Consider the following 17253-nt stretch of genomic DNA (forward strand, 5'->3'; position numbering starts at 1 on the left):
TATTCCGATTTAAATGAATTTTAAGACACTTTGATGCAACTTGTTTTTTCAATTTTTAAGAGTTGAGAAAAAGCTAAAGGTGACTCTAGTCGGCTTTGATTTTTAATGACCCTGAAGTGACAAGTGCTTAGATGGACCTTTTCTTTTAAGGAGTCAAAAAGGAATGAAAGTGACTACGCTGGAAATCTAGACAGAGGGATTACCAAACTGATCGCAAAACTGCACAATAAACCTTGGTGATAAATGATAGACAAATTACCAAGGACTTATGTACGGTAGTCAATCTTTCTGAATGCTGTGTTCAGTGCATTGCGATCGATAAGGCAGCAGACACGGCTTCCTAAGGATAAATGATATCAACCTATTGTGGTCTCCCAATATATACTCGACAGTACGGGGAGTACAAGTTCGTACTGGCACTTGTCGTATCAAAGAGGAGGAATCACCCAACCTTCAATAAAAAACGATAGTTACCAGGGTTTTACGACGCCAGAACACGTCTCTAGCCTAGACTTCTAGATGTGTTGTGTTAGGTTCCTAAGCATTTTTATGTTCATTGAGGTTTATTTTAGAGTTGATCTTGCTTAGAGGTTTGTCTTTCAAAGTTCACTGCATGATGTAGATGTGAAATTCCTAAATATGAAATCTAAAATGATAAACAGTCATTTATGTTCTTTTAGCAAAGAAAATCCTAGCTACAAAGGAAAGAAGATTATGATTTTCTTTTAGCAGAGAGCATAGAGCACACACTAAATTCACTTTCCTAAATCAAATTTCGCATGCAGTCAAAATGCAGATGCACATGCATGTATTTTTTTCCGCTTTCTTAATATGTGAATGGCAAAAAGAAAAGCTAAGTACATATATGAACTATTTTCTTTCAAAGCGACATTACTAACAATTTTCTTTTCAAAACGAAAGGAAGACTAAGACGACACTTTTCGATTTTGAATTGAAAACTGCAAAACAACACTTCAAATACTAATAACTCAAATCAAGTACAATGACAAAAGTACAATCAACTATCTAGAAGAGGAAGACTTTACAACACTCTTCTTTTGATTCAAAATGACAATTACGACACTTGCATCAAAAAATGACAGTTCAATTAGGCTACTTTCGACAAAGCAAGACTATAAATGATTGACAAATACACAAAAACATTTACAATTCCTAACTGATGGAGGCTAAAGTAATGTGAAGGAAGAAGGTTACAGTAAGAAGGTACTGATCATGAACAACAAAACTACTGAATAAAGTTGAAAACAAAGCGAAAAAACCAAACTTTTAGAGAAGAAAATAGTATCACTCAATCATCGAACCTACAACACAGGGAAACAGGAATGCATCTCACCTGCAACACACGAGAGGTGTGACGCATCCAAGTTGCACAGTTACAGACAATGTGATGGACCAAGGAGTGAAACTGAGCTTGGTTTTTTCTCAAAATTTGCAGCTACGTTCAGTGATTTAGGCTGAATAATGATGGACAGTAAAAGCAAAGCATAAGGGTAAGATCTGATGAGATTCTGAGCTACCACAAGGGCACTTAGAATGCTTTGTAAGTCAGATGTTCAATTCATAAACCAACCTAGAGATTGACTGAAGCAGCATTCATCTACTTCGCAATTGCATAGCAAAGGAATTTTGAAGGCTAGCTGGCTAACTTTAGGCTCCATATGTAGTTTATAAAGCAAAAAATAAATAAACAAAAAGAACTATTCACTCTCCAGCGGAGTTGCCATTTTTTTCAAGAGAAGTCATTCAGAGAATTCATCAACCAGCAAACGCCACATCCACTGCAATACTTCCACCCTTCATTTTTCATGACCGCCATTCTTGAACCTTATATCTTCAGATCGTTTTCACCTCCACAAAAATCATTTCCTCCATTTCACATCATAGATGTGGGATACATCAAGGCCCTCCTACAATAGGTCACTTCTTGTTGACATTAACTCATTATCCAGGAAGTTGACCTAGAAACAACCCTTTCAGTACTTTGAAGCTTGCATGCTTCAATGGCAAGTTTCTCACTTATGGCGACAGGTTTACATCAATGACCTTCGACTGAAAGACTTTGCGTGGTGTTCAACATCGGCTCATATATTCACACCATGTGAATTGTACTATAGTACCTTGAGGGTCATCATCATTATCGGTGACTCCTCTCACGTCTATTAACAGCTTACATTATTGGCTGGTAATCAAACAATGTCTTTCCATGTTCGACTTCAGAACATCTTTTCACATGGATCGACTTTTACATCGGTGAAGATTGGACGAGTTTTGAAGACCCCAGATCTAGTTTCATCCATCCAGGCTGCGATATATTTAGGAAAATAAAAACATCAATTGTACACAGAAGCTACACAAATAGTCATCTAAGCCAGGGAAGATGACTCTTCACGCGAAGAATCACCAAGTCTACAATAGCAGACGATTGTTTGTCCTATGTACATGAAAATGAATTTATAAAGCTGAGCATGGTAATGCCTGCCTCAGCTAGATCATGAAAATAAAATGATGATGATGTATTGTATTGTATCTTATACAGGTCACTGTTATAGACATTTTTGTGCCTTACAGCATGAAGCATGAAATGTCCATAATCTAAGGGATCCAAAGTCCCTAAACATGTTGTTCCTACCCCTAGAGGAACAAGGTCAGCAAACCACAGCACTAAATAACAGTTCTCCACCTGAAAACACTCAAAAACAAGGCAATTTTGGATCATGTCAACTGCTCCACTGAGCATCTGCGCTGAATGTCAACTGCTCCACTGTCTACCTGCGCTGAATGTCAACTGCAAAGAAGGCTACCTGCGCTGGGCGAATTGGGACATGTGGCACAGTCATTCCTCAAGGTGTCAATGCCCAGGAAGCTTCCAAAATGACACTTGGATCAAGGAATTCGACTGGTGATGAGTAAGAGGGTCTAGATCTCCAAGTGGAAGCAAGAACCTCCAAGTGGACTCAAGAACTGAAGAATAACTGAAGTGAGAGAGGACACTAGTCAGCTCTCAAGCTGACTCATCCTTTCTCCAAAAATCCTATATATAGATCTCTCTCATGAGGTCTTAGGAGGCTGGAATTTGGTGAATGTAAAGAATTGCTGTTGGTTTGAGTTTAGAACTATTGGGTGATTTGCTTTGAAGGAGGTGAAGAGGAGATTTCTTTCTGCTGGGAGGTGATGCTGGATTGGGCCTTTTATGGTTGTATCACTTCCTGAACTTTACTTCTTCCATTAATAAAGCATTTGAGGTTCTTCTATATGCATGTGTCTCAATGGATGTATTGTTATACTTTTGTATTTGATTTATTCTAATCCTTGAATCAATTATGAATGTATGCTTCTTGTAGTTTCCCTCTCTTGCCATTTTGCAGGATCTTGGTGTAGCTGGGCCAGTGAAAGAGCAAGGAGCTGGGAGCAAGCAGCAAGGAGAGAAGATTGGATCAACCATTAGCGGAAGACATCGGTTAGTGGATCTCTTTCTCCCCTATTTTACATTCATAAAGAAGAAATCTTACATAGCTTTGCTTTGATTGTTGCTGAGGTACTATCACACTTAGAGTGGGATAGGGTCATTCCATATTGGATACTTTTCCCAACAACAAATTGGCGACTCCGCTGGGGAATCGTATCTTGTTGGCTGTTTGTGTTTTTGCTATTCATTTCCTAAACACAGGGAGTACCGAATCGAACTGCATTTGGATCTTTCAAATGCAAAGTAGAGGGCAGCTACTCTAGCTCAGTTTCTGGGCATGTTTATGATTTGAAGAGCTGATCCACAAGGACTCTGAATAGCTCTTAGTGATAGCTTTTCATCCTCCTTTTCATCCCTTAGTGTGTACTTGATTGATAGCTTCTGATTTGGCCAAAAACTGTTGATTTTTGAGCAATCTGTAACCCGGAAACTGAGAAAAACGAAAGTTTATCTCTTCATTGCAGGCACTGTGAAGGCAGTCTACATTTCATCGCAGGTCCCGAAGGGGCTACCTGCGCTGAATGTCAAACTGACAGTGTACTACTTGCGCTGAACCAGTTTTGCCTTGTGCAACTGGGGTTCCCTGCTTTCTGTTGCCCTGTTTTCATCCCTGTTTTTGCAGCCTGTTATCAGTCAATGTACCTATCTAAAACCACCTTTCTTTGCCACCATTCCGCCTCGGTTGTATAAAGAAACTGTATTTGTTCTTTGTGTATTTCTTACATCATTTTCAGTTTCCCATAACGAAAGTGAACTAGTCTTGCTGTGGCCTCTTAGATCTAGACCTGTGATAAGTGTCGTTTTGATCTTAAGAGTTAGTGTGTTTGCTGTTCATAGCTGATTGGGCTTTTTCTTTCATCATATGGTTTGAATTTATATATTTCTAGTGTTGAAACAAGTAAATCTTAAGGTGTCTTTTGATTTTGGACAAAAGCTTGTTTGCTTTCACTTGAAATTGAATTCAAAGTTATACAACAGCTTTCTTTTTGTAATACATCAACATTAAGAAAGAGAAAAGAAATACCTGCATTGTGCATCTGCATTTTGACAGTTTGCATGTTGATTTAGGAAAAAGTGCATTAGTGTGTGCTCTATGATCTGTGTGAAAAGATGATGTCTTTCTTTTCCCTCAGTAGTTAAGATTTTCAAAGTTGAAAGATTGAAAAGATTGCTTATCATCTTAGACTGCATTTAGGAGTTGTACCATACATCTCGTGGTGATCCATAAAGGCAAACTGCTAAACAAGATCAACCTTAAAATAAATTGAATTTACATAACAACGCTTTGAAACATAACGCAAACACATAGAGGTCTAGGCTAGAGACGTGTTCCAGCGTCGTTAAACGTGATATCTTAGCGTTGAGTGGTTGGGTGATTCCTCCACGGTGAAGCGATAAGTATCAATACGGACTTGTGCTCCCACGTACCGTCGCGTATTTATTGGGAGACCCCTATAGGAACAAAGCCTTTATCCATAGGAAATCGTGTCGGCCGCCCTACTGATCGCAATGCAGTGAACACAACATTCACGAAGATCGACCACTCGTACCGTAAAACGTATTCTGTGGTTTTGCGAAAAGTTTGGCACACCCTCTGCCTAGAACTCCAGAGTAGTTTCTTTTGGCCTTTTTCAAACTCTATAACTGAAAAATTCCATCCGAGCATTTGTCACTTCGGGCTCGTTAAAACATCGAAGGAGACTAGAGTCATCTTTAGCTTTTTCTCGACTCTTAAAAAGTGAAAAAGCAAGTTGTGTCTAAAGCGTCGTTATAAAATTTATTTTAAACGGAACATAATCACCTCCTATTCCTGCGTTGATCTGTAGGTTGAGAACGTGGAACGCGCCAACCAAGGAATTCCACATGATGGAAATCCTAGTCCTTTCTCTTCTTGGGGAGAAGTTGGTGTGCCCCACATGGCCACATTGTCGCTTCCAGGACTGACAATTGGCCTGCCAATTTGGCTTTTCTCAACCAATGTAGTTCAGAACACCATGGTTCCTGAATAGTCGAGTCAACAGTTAGATCAGTCTAGAGCTTCCCACCAGCCTTCTACTTCCTATAACTCTTCCCCCAATCCTTCATCTTCGCAAGGTAGAGCCGGCAAAAGCCAAGCTCCCATGGAGAAGAAGGAGAAGAAGAAGAGAGAGAAGAAGATGAAGGAGCTTAAGGCGACTGGGGGCAAGCAAAAGACATCTGACAAAAATCCACACACAACACAGACCGGGCCTAAATCGCCATGTGTCATATGTAGAGGAGACCACTTCCATAGAGATTGTCCCTGTATTCCCCGGATACTAAGGGACTGGTCCCCTCGTTTGCACAGTTCGGGAGCATCAACCTCTGATAGCCATGTTGAATGCTTACCGTCAACCAACGAAAGTGAAGGTTCAAGACAAAGAGGGGGAGCAAGATCCCCTTGCAGACTGTGTGAAGGCGATCACGCCATCCACCGTTGTCCCTTCTTAGACGAAGCGAAGAGAGTTTTGGAAGATCGCCCGGTTTCACCGTTGAGATTTCCTCCTGGATACAAAAAACTCATGCCAAGTCCTTCGTTGGTTGAGAATACAGCTGGCCCGCTCAAGTGGTCAGCTGAAGCGTCAGTCATTGAAAATGAACCTACTGAATCCAGACCGAACGAAAGTCCAAAGGTCGAAACGGCAGTTGACCCGGTTCTGCCTTCGGAGGTTTCATCTTCAAATGACACCGTCACTGAAGACTCATCTTCAAATGACACCCTCACTGAAGAGAATAAGGATGACACCATCCAGATTCTTTTCATCAACACAGACTCTGATGAGCATCAGGGCAATGCGCCCATTCCTTTATCGCAGGAAGGAACATCGTCAGGGTCATATCCGGCTGTGTATTCGGTCCCACCACCAAGCAACCTGGTTGTGTCCTTTGATTGGAGCCAACTAGGCAGACCCCGGTTGCCAGCCAGTATACCATTCAGAATCATAGTCCAAATATATAGAATGGTAATGGCTGGCACTATCATTGATGAAGGGGCGTCTGTGAGTATCCTTTCCTCTATTGCTTGGAAAGCATTGGGTTCCCCGGCGCTTTTGCCTGAGATAAGAAATCTCTTGGGTTTCGATAAAGGAACTAGTCGACCATTAGGGATCATCCCTAATGTGCCTGTTACATTGAAAGGGAAGACCGTTCAAATGAACGTGATGGTCGTTCAAGGACCCTTGGATTATAACCTACTCCTTGGACGAGACTATATACATTGCATGGGAGCAATAGTCTCCTCACTCTTTAGAGTAATGTGTTTTCCACACGAAGGAAGAATGGTCAAGCTCGTAGACCACCTTTCATTTCCGGGATCACGCATCGTAAATAGTCACATACCAACCCTGAATGGTCTATTCAATCAAGAAATGTCTCCACCCCCAGTCCTTCTTCCCGATGAGTGCGAGTGATTCGGAAAGATGGGACTGGAACCCAGGGGGCATGCATCCTGGTCTGCTTCGGGCAGAAAAAACCTTGGGTATAAGGTAGAATTTCCACGGGAGAATATGACTAGTCCGTACCCCGTCCGTGGTTGGAAGAGGGGTTGTTCTGGAATAGGATTCTTTTGTCAAAGTTACGTGTTTGACAACAGTCGTTCACCCTTGTCTATTTCGGTAGGCATTGCCAAGGAAATGTTTAGTTTGAAAGATTAACAAGACAATCTTTGGGTAACCTGAAAGAGGTAAGCCTCACCCTTTAAAACAAATGTTTTGACGGATAAGTAGGGGCAGCCTTGAAATTGTACTTTATACCTGGGTGCATGCAAACCTTTTGGAGTGCAAGCTAAGATCGGTTATTTATCTGTTTTTGGGATTAGTCGTTTCCGAACTTGCATAAAGAAAGGATATGGAGTAAAGCTTAGTGAAGATGAAACTCCTTAAAAAATAGAGATCTCACAGGAGACATTTCTTATCTTATGACTGGTATATCGAGCAGTTTTAGCACATAGTTCATGCTCGTTAAACAATAAACATAAGATTCGAGCAGTTTTACCGCGGAATTTATGCTCGTTAAAAAATAGAAAAGCGAGATCCGAGCAGTTTTAGCACATAGTTCATGCTCGTTAAAAAATAAACATAAGATTGAGCAGTGTTTTGGCGCATTCAAGCTCGTTAAAAAATGAACCTATCCCAGTAAATAACCACTGTGATCGTAAATTTATCAGCCATAAAAAGCCATTGGTTGTGTTTTGCACCTGCCACCTCCACTTTCATTTGGCCGATCGTTCACCTCCATATGATTGTTTACCTATTTTGAGGAACAGCTACGAAGAGTGATTTCACCTAGCCATTCTTGTGACACTGCCGTGATTGGAAAATTCCAACCTGTACCTGGAATCTGTTGCTATCCCTGTTTATCACTCGTTCCTCAAAAGACGAGTCTTCTTTAAGCTCTTTTCAACTGACTCGTAAAATATGAAAAGTTTGCCGAGTTTTGGCCTTCCAGCTCGTTAAAGTGACCGGAAGAGCTATCCCTCCTCTAGATTTTAATCTTTTTGGACCTGAGGGATTATTGCACAAAAAGGTCGAGCGCTTGTTTTATTCGGCTCGTTAAAGTTATCGAAAACTCATCCCTTTTGTATTGTTTTATACTTTTTCGGACTTAAGGGATTAGATGACGAAAAAGGAATTTTGAAGTTAACTTTCTGTACCTTTTCAGACTCTCTAAAAATGAAAAGGACTGAGTTTTCCTTGTCGTTAGACTCGTTAAAATGATTAAATAGCGACAAACTTGTCTTTAGACGAGAACGAGTTTCCCTATCGCTAATCTCGTTAAAACATAGCGATGGGCTTGCCCGAAGGGCAGGTTATAGAACAAGCATATGTTATCCTCCTCAAGCTTGATAAAAATAAAGAGGTACTGGTCAGAAATGACTGGGGAAAAATTGGGAGAACCTCAAAGCTTTAATGGTAGCAAGTCGCTCTTGAACATGACACTTTTCCTCCGTACCACATCGGGTTGGGTTGTTTCATTCACCGGTCTCATCACCATGGTCTCGCCAAACCATCCACATTTGAGGTAATGCTACCGATCCATCGCATCAGTGTCGTTATATGTTCAAGAGATGTCATTCAGAAAGAGTCAACCATGTCCCATCCACTACCATACATCATCTTTCATCCATCCATGATCGCCACCCTGAATCATATGTCACAGATTGTTTTCACCTCCATTAAAATCATTAGCTCCGTTCCGTGTCACTGATGTGGGATTCATTAAGGCCCTCCTTTGACGGATCGCTTCTTGTCGACTTCAGCTCATTATCCAAGAAGTTGATCTAGGAACACCCCCCTCAGTACTTTGAAGCTTGCATGCCTCAATGGCAAGTTTCTCACTTCCGGCGACAGGTATACATCAATGACCTTCGACCAGAAGATTTTGCGTGGTGTTCGACGCCAAGTCCGATATTCACACCACGTGAATTGTACTGCAGTACCTTGAGGGTCATTATCATTATCGGTGATTCCTCTCGCGCTTGTTAACGGTTTACATCATTGACCGGTAATCAAGCGATGTCTTCCCATGTTCGACTTCAGCGCAATTCTCACATGGATCGACTTGTACTTAGAGTGAAGATTGAACGAGTTTGAAGACCCCGGATCTAGTTTCATCCATCCGGGCTGCGATATATATTCAGGAAATATAAAGACATTTGACATGTACATCATTACAGCAGATGATCATCCTACTCAAAGGATGATAGTTTCAGCAGAGAATTATCAGTCTACCATCAGACGATCGTCTGTTCTATGTACCAAAATGAATTTATAAAGCTGAGCATGGGAATGCAAGATCTGCAAACCAATCCAATCAATGCAATATCTGCTGCTAAGAGGGACTTTCGACGATCAAGAAAAGTCCTCCAAATGGATCCCACAGGCTTCTAGTCAAACTAATCCAAAATCAATCCAATAACAAGGATCCAACACCTATAAGAACATACCAAAGTACATACCTTTCCTTACTATTTAAGTTTATGTTTCTCTACTGTCAACTTCAGCCTAGTTAGGGCTATTGAAGAATCTAGGGAAAATGTAGTTTATGTGATTCTTGTTAGCATGATAACTATTTGTGAGGTACTTTATCCTTACCTTATTAGCACAATGCTTTTTTGATATATGAAAGCAGAATGAGAAATAATGTATTGTATTGTATTTTATTACAGGTCACCTCTCAGCGATTGAATGAACTTCGGATCCTCCTGATAAAGCATTTCACCCGATAAACGACCTCATACTTTAGGGGGCAACTGTTATAGACATTTTTGTGCCTTACAGCATGAAGCATGAAATGTCCATAATCTAAGGGATCCAAAGTCCCTAAACATGTTGTTCCTACCCCTAGAGGAACAAGGTCAACAAACCACAGCACTAAATAACAGTTCTCCACCTGAAAACACTCAAAAACAAGGCAATTCTGGATCATGTCAACTGCTCCACTGAGCATCTGCATTGAATGTCAACTGCTCCACTGTCTACCTACGCTGAATGTCAACTGCAAAGAAGGCTACCTGCGCTGGGCGAATTGGGACATGTGGCACAGTCATTCCTCAAGGTGTCAATGCCCAGGAAGCTTCCAAAATGACACTTGGATCAAGGAATTCGACTGGTGATGAGTAAGAGGGTCTAGATCTCCAAGTGGAAGCAAGAACCTCCAAGTGGACTCAAGAACTGAAGAATAACTGAAGTGAGAGAGGACACTAGTCAGCTCTCAAGCTGACTCATCCTTTCTCCAAAAATCCTATATATAGATCTCTCTCATGAGGTCTTAGGAGGCTGGAATTTGGTGAATGTAAAGAATTGCTGTTGGTTTGAGTTTAGAACTATTGGGTGATTTTATTTGAAGGAGGTGAAGAGGAGATTTCTTTCTGCTGGGAGGTGATGCTGGATTGGGCCTTTTATGGTTGTATCACTTCCTGAACTTTACTTCTTCCATTAATAAAGCATTTGAGGTTCTTCTATATGCATGTGTCTCAATGGATGTATTGTTATACTTGTGTATTTGATTTATTCTAATCCTTTAATCAATTATGAATGTATGCTTCTTGTAGTTTCCCTCTCTTGCCATTTTGCAGGATCTTGGTGTAGCTGGGCCAGTGAAAGAGTAAGGAGCTGGGAGCAAGCAGCAAGGAGAGAAGATTGGATCAACCATTAGCGGAAGACATCGGTTAGTGGATCTCTTTCTCCCCTATTTTACATTCATAAAGAAGAAATCTTAGATAGCTTTGCTTTGATTGTTGCTGAGGTACTATCACCCTTAGAGTGGGATAGGGTCATTCCGTATTGGATACTTTTCCCAACAACAGTCACCTTCTAGTACAAATACCTTGGATCCTCATGATAAAGCATTTCACCTGACGTCAGACGATTTATGACCTCATGCTTTAGGGGGAAACTGTTATAGACATATTTGGGCACTGCAACCTGAAACTCATATGTCCATAAACTAAGGGTCCTTAAGTGCCTAAAAGTGTTGTTTCATACCCTAAAGGATCATGGTCAACTGATTACATCATTCCCCAGTGGAGTCGCCATTTTGTTTCAGGGAAAGCTAGTATCGATTCGAACTGCTAGTCCCACTAAGATGGGTAGCTATCTTAGAAACAAACAATGAAAGATTTTCAAGAGTTCCTTTAAGTGTGATAGATGAGAGGGAAGAAAAGAGGACCAACCTAGATCTTCCTCTTTGATCCTAGCTTGATTTCACCTTTCCTTAATAGATTTGTCACTCCTCTCCTACCTGTCCCACTTCAAAGGGTACCTATAGAGTCAAAGTAATAGCAAACCATCAAAGAAAATCCATCTAAAACATCATAAACAATGTGGAATCAGAAACACATTGACCATACAATTTCATTCATAAATAATAAGATTCACAAATACACGATTATATGGAGGAAAACTCAAAGAACTTTATTAATAGTAATGTAAGAGAGCATTACAACCCAGCTGTCTAATCTAGCATCATCCTCCCAGTTGTAGAAGTCCTCTTCACCTCATGAATAAGAAAATCACCCAACATTGCAATGTCTCTTCTCACCAACAAACCAACAACACTTCATTAAAAAATACAAAATTCCAGCCTCTAGATCTCTCAGGTGAGGGATCCATTTATAGATGTCTGTTTTTTATTAGTGTCATTCCACTGATAGTTCTTGGTTCCACTTGGAGATTTCAATGATCTCTTACTCATCCCTAGGCGAATTTAGAGAGGCAAGTGTCACAGGCGAAGTTTTTGGAAGATTCCATGATCCTCCACTTAGCAAACTATCTCTGCCATTTGTCTATTCTCGCTCATCACACCCCACATAAGGCCATTTCAGTATGCATCAAACCTAGATAGTTTGGAAGTCAATATGCATTGCACCTTGCCCATGGAACAGTCTGTATGGTCTAGTTTTGGCCAGTTCAGAGTAGTTTTTTAGGCAGAACTTCTAGGAAATGATGTAATCAATTGACCATGATCCTTTAGGGTATGAAACAACACTTTTACGGACTTAAGAGCCCTTAGTTTATGGACATATGAGTTTGGGGTTGTAGTGCCCAAATATGTCTATAACAAACCCTAAAGGTGCAAAGTGAAATTAAAATAGCTAAGAGTGACAATCTCCTTTTACACCTAAGTCTACGGTATAAGAAAAATAAAAAGCCAAAGTAGTAAAATAAAGCTCTACAAAGACAAGTCATAAACCTGAAGTACAAGATTCTCATGAGAAAACCAAGGATGGCCGTGGCTGGAAAGAAAGGGAAAAAGATGAAGTTGGATGTACCTGCAGAGGTCTCAAAAGAAATGCAGTAATTAAATAGAAGACATATGTTTTGTTTTTTTGATGAGGACATGCAAAGACCTCAACATGGGGGAATGTAGAGTCTCATGATTGTTTTGTTTTTTACACCAATTCCATCCATTTTTCCCCTTTTCATCATTACTATCAACTCAAATAAATAGTACACTATAGATTTTGACATGATAAGGTAATCAGATGTCTTATTTTTCTTATTTATTAGTGTGCCTTATTATTAAGTTAAAAGATTGTAATAGCTACGAATTAACATGATTCTACAGTTATTTCATGATTCTGTAGTTATCTCCATGGTTTGTCGGGTTCCATTACGCCAACCAAGCAAAGAAGCACATGGGCAGATGGGGATTGATCTCCTCATGGATCTCCTCCTATTCACCTGAGCCAAATCATCAAGTGGATCACCCAATGGCACAGTCAAAGAAGTAGGTCAATACATGGATAAATGGAGCAACGAGAATTCAAATAGATCACGACTCTGCAATTTGCTTTCCAAATAGCAAATCATCGAGAAACGTTATTTCCCCATGATAGATTAGAATTTGGATTAGGATTGTTTTAAGTTTTTAAGGCATAAAAACCTCAATCTGTTAAGCATGAATTATATATATATATATATATATATATATATATATATATATAAATAGAAAGCAGACACGAATATATGTAATTTTAATTGACAGTTTGGATCTTTATAACTCTATTCTTTTTAATTGAAGAAGTATTCTTGTCAATTTGATGCGCAATTAGTTATTGAGTTAAAGTTATAACCCTGTGGTTTTATGGAGGGCTCCTGCAGACAGTCGAGGTTCAATCCTTTATTTTTAACTCAATTCATTTCGCTTTCGTTATTTCCAGAATTGCTTTATCACAACTTCAATTTCTTTGTAGTTACTTGTTTACAATCTTTTCACAACCAATTTCAATTGTTTATATGCTTTCTAAAATAGAAACTTGTATATAAATCTTCTTCTTTTCATAGAGAATACTTTTGATTAGATCATGTTCTTTTTGTTTTTGTTTTATTATTTCAATTAGAATTATTAATTATAGTATGGATATCTCAAAATAGTATGGTTTATAAATTTATTCTAGAATAAGAAGCAAATTTCTTCTAGAGCATAAACAATTGTCTTTCTAGAACATAAGTATTCTATCCATAGATTTTAAAATAACTTTTTTTTTAAGTTTCTTTCCAAAAACAAAATTTATTTTAAAAATGTTTCAATAGAGTTAAATCTTTATTTTTTCTTTTCCATTACCTTGCATAGTCATTCTTTTGAAACTAATGATAATCAGTTAAATAGGATTATGATAGCTTGTTTTACTTCTCTTTTCAAGATTAATCATAGGAATTTAATTTTAAATATTCAATTTCATTAGGAACATAAGAATAAATAAATCCTTAAAAAAAACACAATCATCATTCTAATAAACTCAAAAAAAGGCTTCTAGCATATATAGTTCACTTGCACTTCACAAGTTTACCAACTCCAGTCGATAATTTATGTAAGAAATTTAAGAAAATTAAATTGACTAAACACCTACACCAAACATAGAACATAATACATACACCTACTCGCGGTGTACAACGCAACACGTACACCCACATTTGGTGTACAATACAATACATATATGTACACAGAGTACAACACAATGAATACACATGTCAGTATACCATGACTACACAACGCATATGCACAGTCCCACATGTTCACAACACAACATGTATGACATGCACATAATACCACATGTACAACATGTACACAATACCACTTGTGCATAGCACAACCTACACAATGTGTATACAACATCACATGCACAATATGTATGCATCACCACATGTACACAAAAACACATGTGCAACTTGCACACAACACCACATGTACACAGCACCACATGCACGATGTGTACACCACACCCCATGTGCAACATATACATAACACCACATGCACACAGCACCACATGTACTTAGCACCTCATTTATAACATGCACACATCACCATATGTACACAACACTTCATATAGAACATGTACATAACACCATATGTACACAGCACTGCATATGCAACATGTACATAACACCTGTTGAACCTCACAATTACCCTCTCCTTGACAACGTTTCTCATTTCTTTCCCTTGTTTTCCATAAAAAGACAGATCCCCATCACTGGTAAATGATAGATTTTGTCTCAAGGAGGACATTAAATTATTGACATCTCATACTTTTATATTTTTTCTATTTGAATAAGTTTTTGCAAATTAGCTATGAAACGCAACCTATTCTGCAGCTAACTGTGTGTTCCGTAGCTATTTCCATGGTTTAGCAGGTTACAGGTGTCAAACCAAGAAATCGGCCACATAGGCATCTCTGGAATCATCTCGACATGGATCCTATCCTAGTCACCTAGCCCAGATCGATAAGAAAGCAAGCTCAAGATCACAGTCAAAGGTGGAGTCAAACATATGAAACCTGGAAGAAATAGGACTCTTTGTCTACCCTTTTGTGGTTAATTAATAAATCCAACAGCTTTTTTGATGCATTAACTCATATCAGCCACCTACGTCAACGGTTCTGTGCAACCACCTTGTTCAAATTCAAGTCACTTGTAGCTGATCAAATATTTACGCAATCCGGTTGTGTGTGTAGATCACCTGCAGCTAATTTTCATCAAAATACAGTTATGAATATTTTCTTTTAAATACTAGTTGTACATAACTGGAAAGGGTTCGAAGTTTTTTATTTATTAAGTTTAGACTTATTGGCTCTATAATGTTGGACTTGTGTTCCTGTTTTATAATACAAATTCATGTGTTGACTGATAATCATTTGAAGGAGCATTTTCAATTAAGTTAGTAGCTCAACCCAGTCAGTTGCAAAGGCCCCCTACGCTGAAGGAGGTTTTCTTTTCATTTGTTTTGCTTGTTCAATTTTAATTTCATCATTTTCTTTTAGCAGTGCTTGTAACTTAGGTTGATTTCTCGTATTTTGATTTCTTGTAGTTTGATTTCTTTTAGTTCTGATCAGTAGCATAATGTTAGAATTCAATTTTGTAGTCTTGTTTCTCCAATCCATTTCATAAAGGAAACAAATTTGTTTCTAAACACAGTAAGATTGAAAGTAATGAGGATGCATTGTTGATTAGTTTACTCACTATTTTTGTTATTTATTTCCTAGTTTAGGTTATCAATGCACTGTATTAGTGAATGTTTCTGGTCACCATTTCAAGTTGATATCCATCCTAAACTAAATGGTTAAATATTCACTTTACATAAGGGTTGAAACCAATCAGTAACCTTCTGCATGTCTTTATTTAGTTTTTTTTTAGATCATGAAGTACAAAAGTTGCTTGAATTCCATCTCAAGGAGGTGATCTTTCAAAATGGAAGGTTAGAGTAACTAGAAGTACTTCAGTTAATTTCATTCCCTGTATTTATTTCAACATGACTTACAAATTTACCTTTTGGTTTTAAGAATTATATTCATGAATTAGGAATAGATGACAAGATAGGACAGATGCTCTATTTCTTTTCCCTCTTTTAATTTAGATTTTGACTAGTTTTAATCTCTTGGGTTCACCTTTAGGAAGTTTAGATTCAGTTTCTCATAGTTCAAAGTGTACATCATTAGGAGTAAAAGAACAGAAACCCCAAAAACAAAATAAAATACAAAACAACGAAGTAAGAAGGGTTAACTAAGAACATACAATGCACTACACTTCATCAGCTTACGAACCTCAATTGATAATTTATGAAAAGCAATTTAGGACACTAAATTGACTAAACAATTTGGCGTCGTTGCGAAAACCGAATGAGATGGAATGAGATGATGAATTTGCAGACTCTAAACTGCAAATGAATGTAGTTTTTTGTCACTACTTATTACAGAAAGGAAATGGAAAATATAGGATGTCAGAAATCTCTAATTTTCACCCTGTAATTTCTGTATAAGTATGCCAATCAATGATTTGTTTTCAACCTCATATATATATATATATATATATATATCATTTTTTTAGGAAAAATAAAGACTATGTTAGTGGAGAAGAAGAATTCTTCTTCACTAGCTTTATTTCAGAGTTATTCTGGAAAATATTAATGAACTCCTCTCTTGAAATTGTTTTTTGATATATCTTCAACCGATGACCATTCACAAGAAGAGGTATTTTTCTTCCATCTATTGTCCTTATCTTTATTGCTCCATTATTAAAGACTTCTTCAATTTCATATGGCCCAAGCCAACGAGTTTGAAACTTCCCTTGAAAATCTTTGAACTTTGAATGGAACAAAAGTGCCCAATATCCTGCTTGAACCTTCTTCTCCTTAATATATTTATCATTCCATTTATCCCTCTATTTTTGGACTATACTGGTTCTTTGAATTGCATCTTGCCTGATTTCATCAAGTTCATTGAGTTGCTCCAATCTATGTTTCTATGCCTCTGATAAATTCAGTCCCAATTGGACTGCCATCTTGAAGGTTTTGATTTGAAACTCTATAGGGAATAGGGCTTGTTTCCCATAAATAAGTTCATAGGGTGTATGTCCTGTTGTGTTCCTCCATGTAGTTCTATAGGCCCATAAGGCTTTAGGAATACTTTCTACCCAATCTCTTCTATGTAGATGCACAATCTTAGTGAGAATTCCTTCAATAAACATATTTTTAGATTCAACTTGACCATTTGCTTATGGATGATAGTGAGTAGATTTCCTATGTTTGATCTTGTAATTTTCCACAAGACCCTTCACCATTTTAGATGTAAATTGAGATCCCTGATCTGTCACAATTTCTCTTGGAACAACAAAACGAGTGAAGATGTCCTCCAAAAGAAAACTAACTATAGATTTTTCATTAGCAAAAGGCAATGCTTTGGCCTCTACCCATTTAGTGACATAATCAGTGCATACTAATATATACTTCTTTTGATTAGATGGAGGATTAATTTT

Source organism: Pinus tabuliformis, chromosome Q, assembly GCF_031772625.1.
Source record: "Pinus tabuliformis cultivar Carrire ecotype Pingquan chromosome Q, CPIR1, whole genome shotgun sequence".
Taxonomy (NCBI): domain Eukaryota; kingdom Viridiplantae; phylum Streptophyta; class Pinopsida; order Pinales; family Pinaceae; genus Pinus; species Pinus tabuliformis.